Source organism: Quercus suber, unplaced genomic scaffold (assembly GCF_002906115.3).
Source record: "Quercus suber isolate HL8 unplaced genomic scaffold, Cork oak 2.0 scaffold_121, whole genome shotgun sequence".
In the NCBI taxonomy this organism is placed as follows: Eukaryota; Viridiplantae; Streptophyta; class Magnoliopsida; order Fagales; family Fagaceae; genus Quercus; species Quercus suber.
This window is the reverse complement of record NW_027069586.1, coordinates 47,035-63,045: the sequence shown is the minus strand read 5'-3', so window position 1 is coordinate 63,045 and position 16,011 is coordinate 47,035. Positions and strand designations below refer to the sequence as shown.

Here is a 16,011-nt window from a genome sequence, read left to right as displayed (position 1 = left end):
ACCAAAAAGTCTAACTGACGGGTCAATTTCCTTGGGTAGGTCCCCACTGTTACTATCAGCGTCATTATGCCTTTGGGATATACTCTGTCTTCACTGAAACTGACGAGGGGGGAGTCAAACAGACACAGCCTTTTTGGATCTAGCTTTAGCTGCTAGAAAGCAGGAAGGTAGATGATGTCTGCGGGGCTATTGTTGTCCACAAGGATCCTCTTGGTATTAAATCCTTCTATCGTGAGCATTATAACTAAGGGATCGTTATGTAGCTGCTTCACTCTCCTTGCATCTTCCTTGTTGAAAGACATGTCTTGGCCTGTCCGTCTTTGCTTAAACGGGGGTATCATGTGGACGCTGTTCACCTGCCTCTGGCATGCCTTCCTGAGGGATCTAAATGACTTGCCTACAAATGGCCCCCCTGCAATCGCCTTTATCTCTTCGATCACATTTTGCGGAGGTTGGAACTTATGATCCTCGTCTCTAGGTGAGCAATCGCGCTGGTTTTTTTTTGTTACCGTCTCTGAACCAACTAGGCTCCCCCTTCTTCACGTATTTCTGCAATTTTTCTTTCTATATCAACTCCTCTCTCTTCTCTTTTAGGTCCCGACAATCTTATGTGTAGTAGCCATGATCTTTGTGAAATCGGCAGTACTTATTCTTGTCATGAACATTGGGGGATGAAAGTAATGGCCTTGGCCATTTGAGGTAATGCTCATCCTTAATCTGTGTCAAAATTTTATCAACAAGCATAATTAAATGAGTGAATTTTACCATCCTGAGAGTTATCTCGTCCTTTCTTTTACCCCCATCATTAGTCCGACGATCTGGGCGCTCTCTTTTTTGTCCTTTGCAATCGTCATCTTTCCTTCCCTTGTCTTCTGGCTTCTCCACATCCCTTATGGCAGTTAATGCATCTTCAGCATTCATGTACTTCTGTGCTTTCAGGAGCATCTTTGCCATCATCTTAGAAGGATTCTTAATGAGTAAAGCCACGAACTCTTTAGACCTCAGTCCCGCTTTGAAGGTCATTAACTGCACCTTGTCGTCAGCTTTGTCTACCTCCAGGGTTTCTCGAGTGAAGCGTTTCACATACGACCTCAGGGTTTCTTTTTCTCCTTGTCTAATGGTGAGCAAATGGTCCGTTGGACTTTTAGGACATTGTCCTCCAATGAAGTGGCGTAAGAAGGCGTTACTCAACTGCTTGAAGCTATCGATGGACGATGTTAGCAACTTGGTGAACCATTCTTTTACCGCTCCTTTGAGAGTGGTGGGGAAGGAACGACACAGTATCTCGTCAGGTGGCTGTTAAAGGCCTAGTGTTGTCTTGAAGGTGTTGAGGTGGTCCTGGGGGTCCTTAAGCCAGTCAAACGGCTTAAGTTGAGGCAGTTGAAATTTCGACAGCATTGGACATTCTAGGATTGCCATAGTGAAAGGCGAATCTATTGCCCTGACCATTCTATCCACGCTTCGGTCTGTTTTCTCCTTGATGGCATTCCTTAGCTCGTCCATCTCCTTCCTTATCTCTCGAAAAGATCCGAATTCTATTTGTCTAGAGTAGTAGGTCTTCGATGGTCACTTCTTCAATGGCAATCTCTCTCATCATCCAGGTTGCCTTTGGACTGATTCTATTCATGTTGAAGATGTAGCTTCATTTCCTAATTTTGCTTGGTAAGCTCTTCAACGATGGCCGCAAGAGCCTGGACTTACTGAGCCAAGGCTGCAGAATCTTGATTGGACTCCATTTGAATATAGAAGTTGATGGAAACAACGTTTTCGAATTTGAATGCGAAAATGTTGTTTCCCACAGATGGCGCCAAACTAATAAGGTGCAAACTCGTCAGTTGAAGTATGTGCATCTAGATGGAGCCAAGCCCTCGTATCTGTAATTATAAAAGTGATATAGTAGCTCCCTTATGATGGTCACTGGTGTGGTGCCTGCCACAACGTTTCCGGTCCCAAAGTCAGTATAAGGAAACTCTTTGGAAAAGAATAATGCAATGAAATGGAACAAAAAGTATTTCTAAGTGTGTCTATGTACCTCCTATTGGTGATGGGAGGGTTGTATATATACATTCCAATAGCTCCTAGCCGTTGTGGCTGTTATGGTGGCTTTAATGCCTCTTTTAGTAACGTCTCGTGGTCAATCATGTGAGTTTTGATGGCTCCAATAGTCTGTACATTTGTCGTTATAACCACCTGAGGCATTTATTTGACTGCATTGAATGGTTTTTCATTTTATTTTATTTTATTATTTTATTTTTTTATCTTCGTCAGTAATGTGGCTACTTCGTCTGAGGGACCTGGTTGATTCATCTGTCAATTCTGCCTCGTTGGTCCGGATGAGACCGTCCAGGTAAGTTGTGTTCGTCAATCCCATCAATCACAATTTCAGTTGTTTTTTGCGTATATAAAACTTTGTAAAATAAACATGCACAACAAGTTTAACCCTTTTCCAAATATAGCTTTGAGCTTCATCTTAGGAACTTTTATGGGTGCATAGGTTGCAATTTGCTATCTACACTAGTCTGTTGTAGAAACAGTTTTAGGTAGTATATCATAACTCTTGTGCTTGTATGTTTTGATCTCTTTGGGTGCCTTAGTAACTATGTAACTAGCTTTGGAATTCATTTTGATACCACTAAATTAGTAAAAGGTAACTTGATCAATCTTATAGCCTTTTTTCTCTCCCCCTTTGAAAGTATATCAATAAAAAATGATGACTAGAAATCATTAGTTATTACAAGATGGCAAGCAAAAGTCATGGCTATTCCTGTTCCTTTTTTTCTCTATTTCCAACATGTTGCTGATTATGTGCATTTTCTTTTTCAGATATAATAACACAGTATACAGAAGATGGGTAATCTGCTTTGTTGTGTACAAGTTGACCAATCCACTGTGGCTATCAAGGAGAAATTTGGTAAGTTTGAGGAAGTTCTTGAGCCAGGATGCCATTTCTTGCCTTGGTGCCTTGGAAGTCAGCTTTCTGGTCATCTCACTCTTCGGTTACAGCAATTGGATGTGCGATGTGAGACTAGGACAAAGGTTTGTAAATTTCTATAACTATGTAGATGAGTGAACCACTTTGTGGTCATCTGATGTTTGTTGCATTTGTCATTTGGCAAAGGCAATTTTGTCTCTTTGACTTTTTAAATTTTGCCTTGTAGCTTATTTATTTATTTCTATTAAATATCTGTCTGTATTGCCTTGGTGCATTCATATTGAGGCCACTGACGATATCATCTATTCTTTACTTATAACTCTTTCATATACTCATTGAAAAAAGAAAATAAAATCTCTCCCTATAATTTGTCAGCCTTAAAAAAAAAAAAGTTAAAGAAAAATTTTCATTATGAGCTTGACCAAAGAATATAGTAAACTTTCCAGAACCATTAAACATGCTGTTTTATTGCATATCAATTTTTTTTTAAAATAATAATAATTTTTATCAAAGCATCTCTTGTACCCCTTTTTTTGAACCTTTGTTACTTTTTTTTTTTTTTTTGAGTTTTGAGTTTAGAGCAGTTAAGGGAGGAAGTACATTTTTGTATTAAGAAATTGATAAATTTAGTGAACGTTATTTTGGCAAGCCTATTGTTACCTGTAACCTGTGCCTGGGCACTAGCATGTAGGGTGATTAGATTTTGTGATGGTTTTTTCTCCAGGACAATGTATTTGTCAATGTCGTTGTCTCTATTCAATACCGTGCCCTGGCAGACAAGGCAAGCGATGCCTTTTACAAACTCAGCAACACAAGAAGCCAAATCTAGGCCTATGTGTTTGATGGTATAATCCAAATACCCTCCTGTATAATATAGAGACATGCATATTGCATAATATAATATCTTACATATATAAACATATGAGTATATTTGTAATTAATTATGTCTGCAAATATATTTCATCTTTTCCAATAGTTTAATTATTTTTATCATAAGTATTATCAACTAATTGGTGTTGGTCCGTTAAACTAGTAATCAGAGCAAGTGTCCCAAGCTCACCTTGGATGATGCCTTTGAACAAAAAAATGACATTGCCAAAGCTGTAGAAGATGAACTTGAAAAGGTAGACTATCTGATTGATTCACGGTATCATAATATCAAAGGGTGTATGCTTAACTTGTGACACTGTTTAGTTTACAGGCTATGTCTGCTATGTCTGCTTATAGGTATGAAATTGTATAAACACTAATTGTTGATATAAAACCCGACGAGCATGTCAAGCGAGCAATGAATGAAATCAATGCAGGTATATTATATCACCAATTTGATTTAAGTGTTAATTTGCTTCTGATTTGCTCAATTGCTCTGGATGTTTGGATTGTTGTTTTTGCTATAATCTCAGTGTTTATGTTGAGATGCTCAATCTCCGTATCACCTGATATGTTTCTGTAAGGTTGAAATTTATCAACCATCTTGTTGGCTTTATTTCGTGCCAATTTGCTTGTAATTTAGCACTTAGTAACCCTGTATTTAGGTAGGATTATTGTAAGAGTAGTGAGTGAGAAGATGTGAAGAAAAACTCAAGTATGTGTAAGAAGGCAGAGTTTCGTGGCTAGGACTCGCGACTGACTCACGATTGGTAAGCCGCCAAATGCAGGCACGTGAGATACACACCGGAGAGCTGAAGGGTCACGCCAGCTGTCGCACTATAGGACAAAAGTCCCAGGCTAGCCAGGCCGTTACGTCGCAACTTAAACTCGCGACTTGGACAAGCTGCGAGGTCAAGCCGCCAACTAGCCCTGTTTGGCAAAAATTGTCTCTTCGTATTCCAAACACACACCACTATATATAGACCCTTATATCCACTAAATTGAGAGAGCTTCTAGAGAGAATTTTGTGTAAGAAACCCTAGAGAAAAACAAGATTGCCTCATCCCCAATCTTTACCTTAGAGTCTCTACAAATTTCTCTACTCTCTTCCTCTCCATTGTCATACCCTTGAGAGGTTATTGACCAAATATTTTTCTCACCACACCCACGTCTGTGAGAAGGTTCATCTGGTGCTAAAGGAAACAGTTTGGAAGGAACCAATATACATTGGTTGATGCTATGGTTTAGTAGCGGAATCCGGGAAGCTAAAGAAGAAATAGGCTCGGCGTAACCTCGTTTGAGCAAGAAACTTGGAGGGCTTAGGTACTTGGGTAGATTAGGCTTGGAAGGTTTTCTGTTGTTCATGTATCCTAACTACATTCTTTAGTGGATTATTTGACCGCTTGGAGGGCGGCAAAGAGGTTTTACGCCGAGGACTTCGGTTTCCTCTTCGATAACACATCGTATGTTGTCTGTGTGTTTGCATCTTCCTTCCCTTTGTCTTTGCCTTATATTTACTGCTGTGGATGTGTTTATATTTGACATAGATTAGTTATCAATTCTGTGATTGGCTTATGTTCATGTTTCGCACATTAATTGTTTGATTATAAGCTTGAATTGATATTTTATAATTTTGGGTCTAAACATTCAAGGGTGTTTTAGACACATATTGAACTTTCAGTTTCTTATCATATTGAAGTTGTTGGACTGGAAGATTGCCAGAGTGGTAAATTGTCAAATTGCCATTCTTACATCCCCATGTCCATGACTACCAAGAAATGGAATCAGAATAACTTACGTAGAGTAACCATGTTATATTCTAAATTCTTTTGTAAAATCAGTAATGATTATAGAAGATGCTGTGTCTTGGAAGTAATAGTCCTCAGATTTATGAATTTCTAGGATTTTGACCACATATGCAAATAAAAAATATTTTACTAAACTCTTCTACTGACTGGTTGGTTGTTAATGCTTTCTAATATACTTTCAAGTCAGTGTACTCGTTTAGGAAAGATGGTATTTTAGTTTCCCTTTATTATATAAGCTTAAATTTTCTGAAAATTGTTATATTTTATCAGCTGCAAAAATGAGGGTGGCAGCCAATGAGAAGGCAGAGGTTGAGAAAATCTTGCAAATTAAGCGAGTTGAGGGTGAGGCTGAGTCGAAGTATTTGTCTGGGCTAGGTATTGCTCGCCAACGTCAAGAAATTGTTGATGGATTGAGAAATAGTGTGTTGGGCTTCTCTGTTAATGTGCCGGGGACCACGCCAAAGGATGTCATGGACATGGTTCTTGTTACCCAGTATTTTGACACAACGAAGGAAATTGGTGTTGCCTCAAAATTCTCTGCTGTTTTCATCCCTCATGGACCTGGTGTTGTTCGTGATGTAGCATCTCAAATTCGTGATGGACTTCTTAAGGGTACTGTTCAACATTAGGGTTACTTTTCCATTTTTTCCCCTTTTGTGTATTGAAACGAGGTCTATGCATGTTGATGTTTCTTTGCAAGTTTTTCAGTGTGTTATGTAATCTATCTTAAATATGACAGAGCTAAAATTGCTTCTGTTAAATATTTCTTCCTCTCAACCAGAAATTCTCATCAGCTTCCGTTCATTGCTTAGCTTAAAGCCTTTTGTGTAACTTAAGTAATTTCAACTTTCAGGGTTTTAAACGTCTTCCATAACTTAAGCTTAGGATTTTTTTCAATTCTCTCCATTTGTCTTGAAGTGGATAGAATTCACTCCATGGTTAGATTTAGTTTTCCTGATACCTAAGAGAATATTGGTAGGTTTATCGCAGAAGGGCTGATGCCAGGATTTATGAAAAAAACAAAAACGAAACTCGAGTTCGTTGAACTCGAGTTGTATGTTTACTACTCGAGTTCCTAAAAATTGAGTTTTTAGGCAGAGCTGGAAAAAAAATAGAGTTGTACTTGAGGACTAGAAACTCGAGTACTGTCCACAGTACTTGAGGACTCTAAACTCGAGTTTTACCTTTTTTTTTTTTTTTTTTTTTTTTTTGCCATTTTTGGTAAAATTCGGTAATTTTGTCACCTAATCGCTTAATTAGTGCGAATTAGGGTTTTAAACGTTTTTGCTTAGTATTTATATGTTTTGTAGCCGTCAGAGGCAAAATAGACTATTATCAATAAACACAGACTTTTGTCAAATTTTCTTCTGGTGGATTCCAGTTTTATCTCCTTGTGGATTCAGGGAAACCCCTCGTGGATTCGAGGTTTACTACCAGAAACTAACAGTTTAGTTTCTGTCCATCAAGAGAGCATCGTGTGTGCTTCTCTTCAGGCTTCCGCGACATCACCCAGCTTGCTTAAGCTTGTTAATGTCCTTCTTGACAGAGTCAGAATGCTCTTTAGACGAGCGCTGATGTGGTTGCTTCCTAGGGAGGACAGCTAGGCTGACATTCAGATGATGAAAAATGAAGTCTGGATCCACACCAGAAGCTTCATGAGTATTCCATGCAAACACAACAATATTCCTCCTTAGAAATTCTAACAATTCTTCCTTCTCCCGCAGAGGCAGTTGAGCTCTAACTTGAAAAAACTTCTCTGAATCACCATCTATAACAATTTTCTCTAACCTCTCACATTTTGCCCCTTCCGACACCGTATCCGTAGATAGGACCAGGACCCTTAATTGTTATGAGCCTCCCTCAGCAAAGGCCGAGGACTTAGCTTCGGGTTGATGCATAATTACAGCCACTAGGCATTGCCTAGCCATGGATTGACTCCTAACAAGCACTTCAATCTGGTCCCCCGATGGATATTTCACCTTCAAATGCAGAGTTGAAGAAATGGCCCCCAGGGCATGAAGCCAGGGTCCAGCCATAATGCCCGTGTAGGGAGAATAAGCATCCACCAAAATGAAATCCACCTCCACTACCTATGAACCGTCTTGCACGGGTAGTCAAATCTGCCCCCTTGGAGTGACAACTTTCCCATAAAAGCTCACCAAAGGTGAATCATAGGCTATTAAGTCCTCGGGCTTTAAGTTTAGCCCTTTGTACAAGTCAGGGTACATAATCTCTACTCCACTACCCTAGTCTACCAACACCATCTTCACATCATAACCCCCTATCTTAAGCGTGACCACTAAAGTATCATCATGTGGCTATATGGTTCCGATCTTCTCATCGTCTGAAAAACTTAACGCCAGTTAGATCTCCACTCTAGCCCTCTTCCGCTCAAAATTACAGTCCTTAGCAGGTAGTCAAGTTACAAACATCACCTTGGAGGGATGAAAACCAATTCTGCCAAGAGTAGCAAAGATGACATTAATTGTGCCTGTAAAGTTGTTATTTACAACTATGTATTTTGTTGGCTTTTATTTCGTGCCAAATTTAATTGTAATTATTATCAATCGTTTATACCCTGTATATATTGTGGGATTTGTTATAAGGGTTGTGTGATAGAGAGAGAGTGTGAAGACTCAAGCATTTGGAGGCTGAAGAATTCTCGTGGGTATGTCGCGACCTAACTTCCCGCGAAGTGAAACATGTGCCCTACACATGCTGGAATGCGAAGAGTCAGGCCAGGTGGAGACAACTGTGTCTCACGAGTATCTCGCAGGTAAGGCCTTCCCGTGAGACACCCGCGAGGCTATCTGTTCTGCCAGCCTGTACTGAATGACTCACACTTTTTGTGCCTATCCTATATATACCCTTTTTACCCACAATTGTTGAGGAATGCTTGAGAGAGAAAAACCCTAGCCAAACACATTGTGAATTAGAGATTGTCATCCCCACCTTTCTCTATACACTTGCTTGTGGTATCACCTCAACCCTTCCCTCTCCATTTCCACATCATTGAGAGGTTGATAGCCTAAACACTTACCACACCCTCTGAGAGTGCTGTGTGACATTTTGGTGCTACTAGGAAGTATTGGAAGAAACCTGGAATGGCAGATGCAACATGGAGCTTGTTGCGGGATCTAGGGTGTTAGACAAGACACGGTTCCGAGAAGCCTTATTGGAGTAGGAGCTTGGAGGGCTTACGTATATTGGGTAGATTAGGCTTGGAGGGTCTCTTGCTAACCCATGTATCCCAACTAATTGTTTAGTGGATCGATTTCCGCTTGGAGGGCGACAGAGAGGTTTTTCGCCGAGTTCTTCGGTTTCCTCTTCGAGAACACGTCTCGGTGTTTTCTGTATTTGCATCATTCTTCCCTACTCTTGTTTATTCCATTATACTGCTGTGTTGCTTAGTTTATGGATTAAAGTAGCTTATTTGTTTATCTGCTCGTTTTTACACTATTCCGCACTTAGTCTTAAGTTAGTGTAAAATCTATCGAGCCATTAGTTTAATTGGGGGGTCTAAATTGCTCTTATGTTTTCAACACATTTTCGAGCTTTCAATTGGTATCAAAGCGGATATACTCGCCGTGGTTTAAATACCTGAGTGTGATCCTTGACCCTTTTTGAGATGGACCAGTCTCAATCGCTCATTGTTCCACCAGTTTTTTATAGGAACAACTATGCTTTCTGGAAGGTCAGAATGAGAGCATTTTTATGCTCTATAGAAGATACCGTTTGGGATGCGGTTAAGATAGGTTGGACTAAGCCGGAGGATCCTAAGTCCACTTGGGATAAGGCAGCTCTCGCAGCAACCAATGCTAATAGTAAAGCTTTAAATGCTATTTTCTGTGCTGTGGCTCCTGATGAATTCCACATGATTTCTCATATGACAGTAGCCAAAGGAGCTTGGGAGATTTTGGAGACCACCTATGAGGGTACAAAGAAAGTTAAGGACACAAAGCTTCAGATGCTTACCACCAAATTTGAAGAGCTCAAGATGGGTGATGATGAATTGTTTGATTCATTCTATGGGAAGCTCAATGAAATTGTAATTGCTAAACTCAATCTTGGGGAGAAGATTGAAGATACTAAGGTGGTGAAAAAAATATTGAGGTCCTTGCTTGAAAGTTTTAGAGCAAAAGTTACAGCCATAGAAGAGAGTAAAGACTTGGATGAGATCAAAATCCAAGAACTAATTGGGTCTCTCCAAACATATGAGCTAGGACTACCTTCCCATAAGATGAGTAAATCGCTTGCTCTTAAAACCATTACCGAAAGAATGGATGATTCCTCTGAAGAAGATGGAGTGGAGAAGGAAGTAGCATTTCTTGCGAAAAACTTCTGCAAATTTCTGAAGATGAAGAATAGTGGGAAACCTTTCAACAAAGGGAAGTTTTCATCTTCAAGAGGTGATAGGAAAGAGTTTAAGAGGAAAGATGGGAAGGATTTTCAATCTCCTTCAGACATTGTGTGCTATGAGTGTAATGGCTATGGACATCTAAAGAAGGAGTGTCCAAATTTTTTGAGGGGAAAAGGCAAGGCTTATGCCACAACGCTCAGTGATTCAGATTCTTCTGATTCTGACTCAGAAGAGAGCTGTGACGGAGAGGGAAACTACTCCGCCTTCATGACCATTGCTCATGTGGATTCCTCGGATGATTTGGATGCACTTGTGAAGGAGTTTGATGACCATTCTGATTCAAAGTCTATTGGAATTGTGGAAGAATCAGATGCTGAAGAGGAAGAGAATACAGCTAATCTTCAAGAAAATTACACCTTACTCCTTGAGAAATCAGGTGAATATACAAAAGTGGCAAAGGCGGCTGTGAAGAAAATGAAGAAAGCTGAGAAAGATTACAAAAGCCTGCTGGTCAGATACAAGGAGGCCAAGTGTGAGATTGAGACACTTAATGGCGAGCTGTCTGAAGCCTATATGAAGGTGAGGTTTCTTGAGCAAGAGGTAGTGCAAGCTCATGCCAAGATAGAGAGAGTCTCCTCTCAGAAGTTAGATAATGTTATCTCATCTTAAAAACCTTCCTCAGACAAGTCCGGGTTGGGATATACTGGAGGGAGTAGCTCATCAGCCAAAGTCACCAAAGAAGTGAAGTTCGTGAAGACCAAGGATACAGTTGTAGAAGAGCCCATTCCTGAGAAAGTTAAGGATGTAAAGAAGAAGAATGTGGCTGAGCAACGAATGGTGAATAAGCCCCGAAATCAATCTGTGGTCAAACCTAAAACTAGAGGAAGATCTCTCCCAAGATCACAATGGGGTCCTAGGACAGATTATGTGTGTCACTATTGCGGACTGCAAGGACGCATCAGACCCAACTATCAAAAGCTGAGGGCAGACAACAATGCAAGCGTTCCTCGATCACAAGGAAGGAAAAATGACATGAGATCTTAGGGTGGCGAGCAATCAAGAAGCCAAAACCGGGATCTCGGAATGACAGACGTGATGAAGATGATCGGTGCCTTCACCACCTGCTTGGAGAGTTTTACCAGGAGATTTGAAAGTCCAAACTCTCGTACCCAATCCATCAAGGATATCACCCCTAACGCACGTGACGTATGGGTGAAGAGGGGTACTTATGCATAAGTAGTATAGCATGTCCATGCATAAATACTTCCAATGTTTAAGGACATTTGTTGTTGCATCATTTCATGCATTGCTTTCACTTTTCTGTTGTTCTCTTATTTGTTTTGGTTTGTTCCAACTGTTTTTATTGATCTTACTTTTCTTATTCTGTTTTTGGGTGTGTTCAAAAATTCAAAAACCCATAAAAATTTAAAAATCTCAAAAGTTTGATCACTTGTTTTGTGTATGTCACGTGTGAGTTTAGCCTAGTACCTTCATACTAATGGCGTAGTGCATTTACGATCTTTGCTTGTTATGTATGCACTCATTTCTATGTGGAAGAAATCTTGAACACTATGTGTGACTGTTGTAAATAGATATTCAAGCTTGTCATGAATGATTGGTCAATGGTCTTGTTGGTCTTGATACTTGCATAAACTTGTGTCTATATCTCTTCCCACTTTATTTTTATGTTTTTGCAACAAGAGCTCACCAAATGTAAATCTCCAAATGAAAAGAGATATTGAGCTGCAAAAGCCTGTCGCACACACTAGTATTCGGCTAAGAAAAAGGGAAAGCGACTCTTTTTAATGTGTTTTGTATGGTGCTGAAAAAAGCCAAAGGCTAATCATCAATGTTGAAATATCATAAATTTCAAGCACAAATCTCAAAATGACATGTTTTTGTCCAAACAAAATAAAATGGACCAATTGTTATGCCTTTTGTAGAAGCCAAATGAAAAGCTTCTAAGTTTTATACTCAATGTGTGGGAGGTCATATATACTCATTTCTATAATGGAGATAGTCCACTTGATTTCGTATCAGTTGTGTATGACTCGATTGAATTGATCATTGAAGCTTCGCTCTGGTCTATAGACTATTCCACATTTGATTCTCACACAACACACAAGACTTTGATTCAATCAATGCCTATCTCATTTGTGCGATTGTATATGTTCAAATGTGATGTGTATGCTCAAGAACTTGTTGATCAAACCCAAAAAGATTTTTAAGTGTTTTATTTGTTTTTGAAAGTGATTTTATACTTTCTTGTCTTTTGTTTCTATTCAAAATGCATTTTTGTGTTTTTCTTCAAAAACTGGTTCAGGGGTTGTTTCGCGAAAAGCTCGCGACTTAGAGCTTCCCGCGAAAAGGGATTGAGGGAAATAATTTTTTTCTTCATGTCACTCAAAAACTCTCACAACTGTGTCGCAGCTGTCTCGCGACCAACAGCTTCTCGTGAAATGCTGTTTGGTTAAAAATTGGATTTTTCAAAATTCAAACAGAAGTTACCGCAACTATCTCACTACCTAGTGCTTCTCGCGAAAGTTTTTATGCTTCAGTGGCCATTCTTGCGACTGTATTGTGACTGTGTTGCTACTCCTTAACTCAAGAAAAATGTGTGTTTTCAGTTTTATATTGCTAATGTGACAGTTTTTCAAATCACAAAAACTTCAATCGCTCAACCTCTCTCGAACCCTTTTCAACCCAAATCTCTATTCCATTCAAACCCCTTCAATCCAAGCATCTTTTCTGCATTTTCCTCTTCAAGGTATGTTTCATAAACAATTCTTTTTAAGTTTTTGCTTAGATTATGTAGAATTTTTGTTAAGGTTTTGATAATTGGGGATTTTCAAAAATTTGGGTTGGTTTTCAAAATTGGGTGAAAATTTGTCTACTCTTTTGATTGGGCTGTCCCATTTGTTGTTTCTGCATCTGTGTTGGCCCCTTGTGGCATTTTAACATGTATTGAGGGTAGATTTTCCCTTGTTCATGCATTGTTCATGCTTAAAGTAATTTTTGTGCATGCTAGGTGTTTGACAAAATGTCCGAGTGACATTTTTGTGCCTAATTGGAATCAAGTGATTTCAAGTTATGGACTTTCACTTGTTTGACCTCATTTTACTTGGTTTGGTCATTGATCTCGTGTTTCATAAACTTTGTTCATGGTGCACACTCTTGGTATACATCTAGGCACACTTAGGCACCCCTCATGCATCTCGTGCCGCACACACACATCAGCACATGCACACATAAGCACACACATGCACAGTCACTTATTTTCATGCAGTGTGTTTATGCTTTATGGGTTTGTTTGTTTAAACATGTTGATAAGAGTCAACCATGCTCTGTTTTAAGTTAATTTACCTCTCTTTTGAAACTAACTTGAATCTAATCTAGTTTCATGTTCTGGTTTTGTTTGTGCACCTGTTTTCCATCTGTCCTATGCAATTTTGCAGATGTCTCCCACCAAGCATGTAGCTAAGAAGAAATCGTCCTCAAAGCGTGCACGCACTGATTCTGATCATTTCAAGTCTGTTGACGCTGATATGAAGTATAATGACTGCTACAAGGACAATACGATCATCATGGAAAGGGTGGTTCAATTAGAAACTCTTCTGGACACATTCATCCCTGAGGTGTTCAAGGAAAGGACTTGGACCAAGCTGTTGAACCCAGTTGGGGTTGTATATTCAGAGATAATCAGGGAGTTTTTCTCTAATGCCACTGTTGAAGGAGATCGCATTGAGTGCTGGGTAAAGCACAAAGAATTTGTGATTACAAGTGAGATCATTTAAGATTTTTTGGAGATTCGTCCTCCCTCATAGCCAATTGCAGTGGCGTATAAGGACAGAATGGGGTCTACTGAAGAGATGATACGACTACTTGGTGGTGAACCGAAGAAATTATCCATGAACATAATCAAATTCTCTCCGAAAATGAGGACACTAAGTTATGTGATGATTCATAATTTATATCCAGTCACCAACCTCACCACTCTATTGCTCCAAGAACGAGATTTTTATATGATCTCTTCACCCATAAGGAGATAGACATTTGTGGCCATATCATCTATGTCTTGAAGAAGAGCATTACAAAACAAAATACAAGGACTGTAATGCCGTTTCCATGTCTGATTATGGGCTTGATTGCTAAGGCATTGCTCAAACTTCCCAGTGGCCTCACACCTGTTCAGATGGACTATCCCATTGGTGGTCATACATTGACACAGAGCACTGCACACATCAAAGGCTCCAAGACTGGTGTGCATACCATACCACCACCACGAGTTCAGCAAGATGAAGGTGAAGATACAGAGGAAGAGATTGATAGGTTCACCTCGGCTCCAGAGCCCTCTACACAGCCATCATCTTTGGCTCCATCACAAGGTTTGAGCGAACTTGATCTATTACTAGCTAAAATAGATCAGCTGTCTACAGTGCTGGATTCTCATGTACAGCACACCGCAAACCAGTTTGCCTACCTTCAAGGATAGATCACCGCGCTATCTTCACAGATTCAGGACTTTCCTCCAAGCATGGATCAGACTCCGAGTTGGATCAGTTCTAGCCTCTTTGGCCATTCCGGTCAAAAAGGGGGAGAAATTTTTGAGAGGGAGCTAAAGAAGAGCTTGCACAACATTAGGGGGAGCATAGCTTAGAAATATAGTAACATTGGTTATTGGTTTTACAGATGGTTTTATTCAGTTTATTTTAGTTTTTATAACTGCTTTACTACTTTTGGTTTAAAACTTTGATACTCTATTTTTATTTAAGTATAATTTCAGTAGTTCTTTTGTGATATTCTCTATGCTTTGTAGCATATCTTGCATATACCCATGTTGCTTTTGTAAGTTTTAAGGGTTTATTTTATTGCGTGTTTGTAGGCTTTTATGGTTTGTGCCATGCATATGTAGTACCTTGTTTATGCAGCCTTTATGCTTGTGTACTTGATGTTTAATATCATACATTTTACATCAGTACGTCACTCTTGTGCCCTCGTAGGATTTTTCCTAGATGCAAATACTTCGTGTATTCTGCATTGGTTGAGTGTTGGATTTGAAAATGATACTCTTTAAATGAGCTTATCATCTTGCATGTCCGGATGTTCATTCCTTGTGTGAATGAGCATAGTAATTACTTTTGTATAGTGATTACCTGTTTGATCTTGCCATGGTATATTGTTTATTCCATTTTGCTTGATCTCATTATATTTGCTCCATATGCATTTCAAGTTTTCTGCATACAATGATATTATTTTGTTATTGTTTTTCAGGAGATACTTGTTCATATGTTTCAAGAGCTTATCAGAATCTAGAATTAGGTGTGAGTGAGTTTTGCCTTTATTCCCAAACTCACGTTTAAGTCTAGAGTCTGTTTTAGGGTTTTGTCACGGAATAGCCAAAGGGGGAGATTGTAAAGTTGTTATTTACAACTATGTATTTTGTTGGCTTTTATTCCGTGCCAAATTTGATTGTAATTATTATCAATCATTTATACCCTGTATATATTGTGGGATTTGTTGTAAGGGTTGTGTGATAGAGAGAGAGTGTGAAGACTCAAGCATTTGGAGGCTGAAGAATTCTCGCGGGTATGTTGCGACCTAGCTTCCCGCGAAGTGAAACATGTGCCCTGCACATGCTGGAATGCAAAGAGTCAGGCCAGGTGGAGACAGCTGTGTCTCGCGAGTATCTCGCGGGTAAGGCCTTCCCGCGAGACACCCACGAGGCTATCTGTTCTGCCAGCCTGTACTGAATGACTCACACTTTCTGTGCCCATCCTATATATACCCTCTTTACCCACAATTTTTAAGGAATTCTTCAGAGAGAAAAACCCTAGCCAAACACATTGTGAATTAGAGATTGTCATCCCCACCTTTCTCTATACACTTGCTTGTGGTATCTCCTCAACCCTTCCCTCTCCATTTCCACACCATTGAGAGGTTGATAGCCAAACACTTACCACACCCTCTGAGAGTGCTGTGTGATGTTTTAGTGTTGTTGGGAAGCATTGGAAGAAGCCTGGAATGACAGATGCAACATGGAG

The 16,011-nt window shown here is 39.6% G+C and overlaps 1 pseudogene; it reads left to right on the top strand.

The window, feature by feature from the left end:
- The first annotated feature begins 2,773 nt into the window (after positions 1-2,773).
- Positions 2,774-6,330, top strand: LOC112030354 (hypersensitive-induced response protein 1-like; annotated as a pseudogene).
- Positions 6,331-16,011: the final 9,681 nt, after the last annotated feature.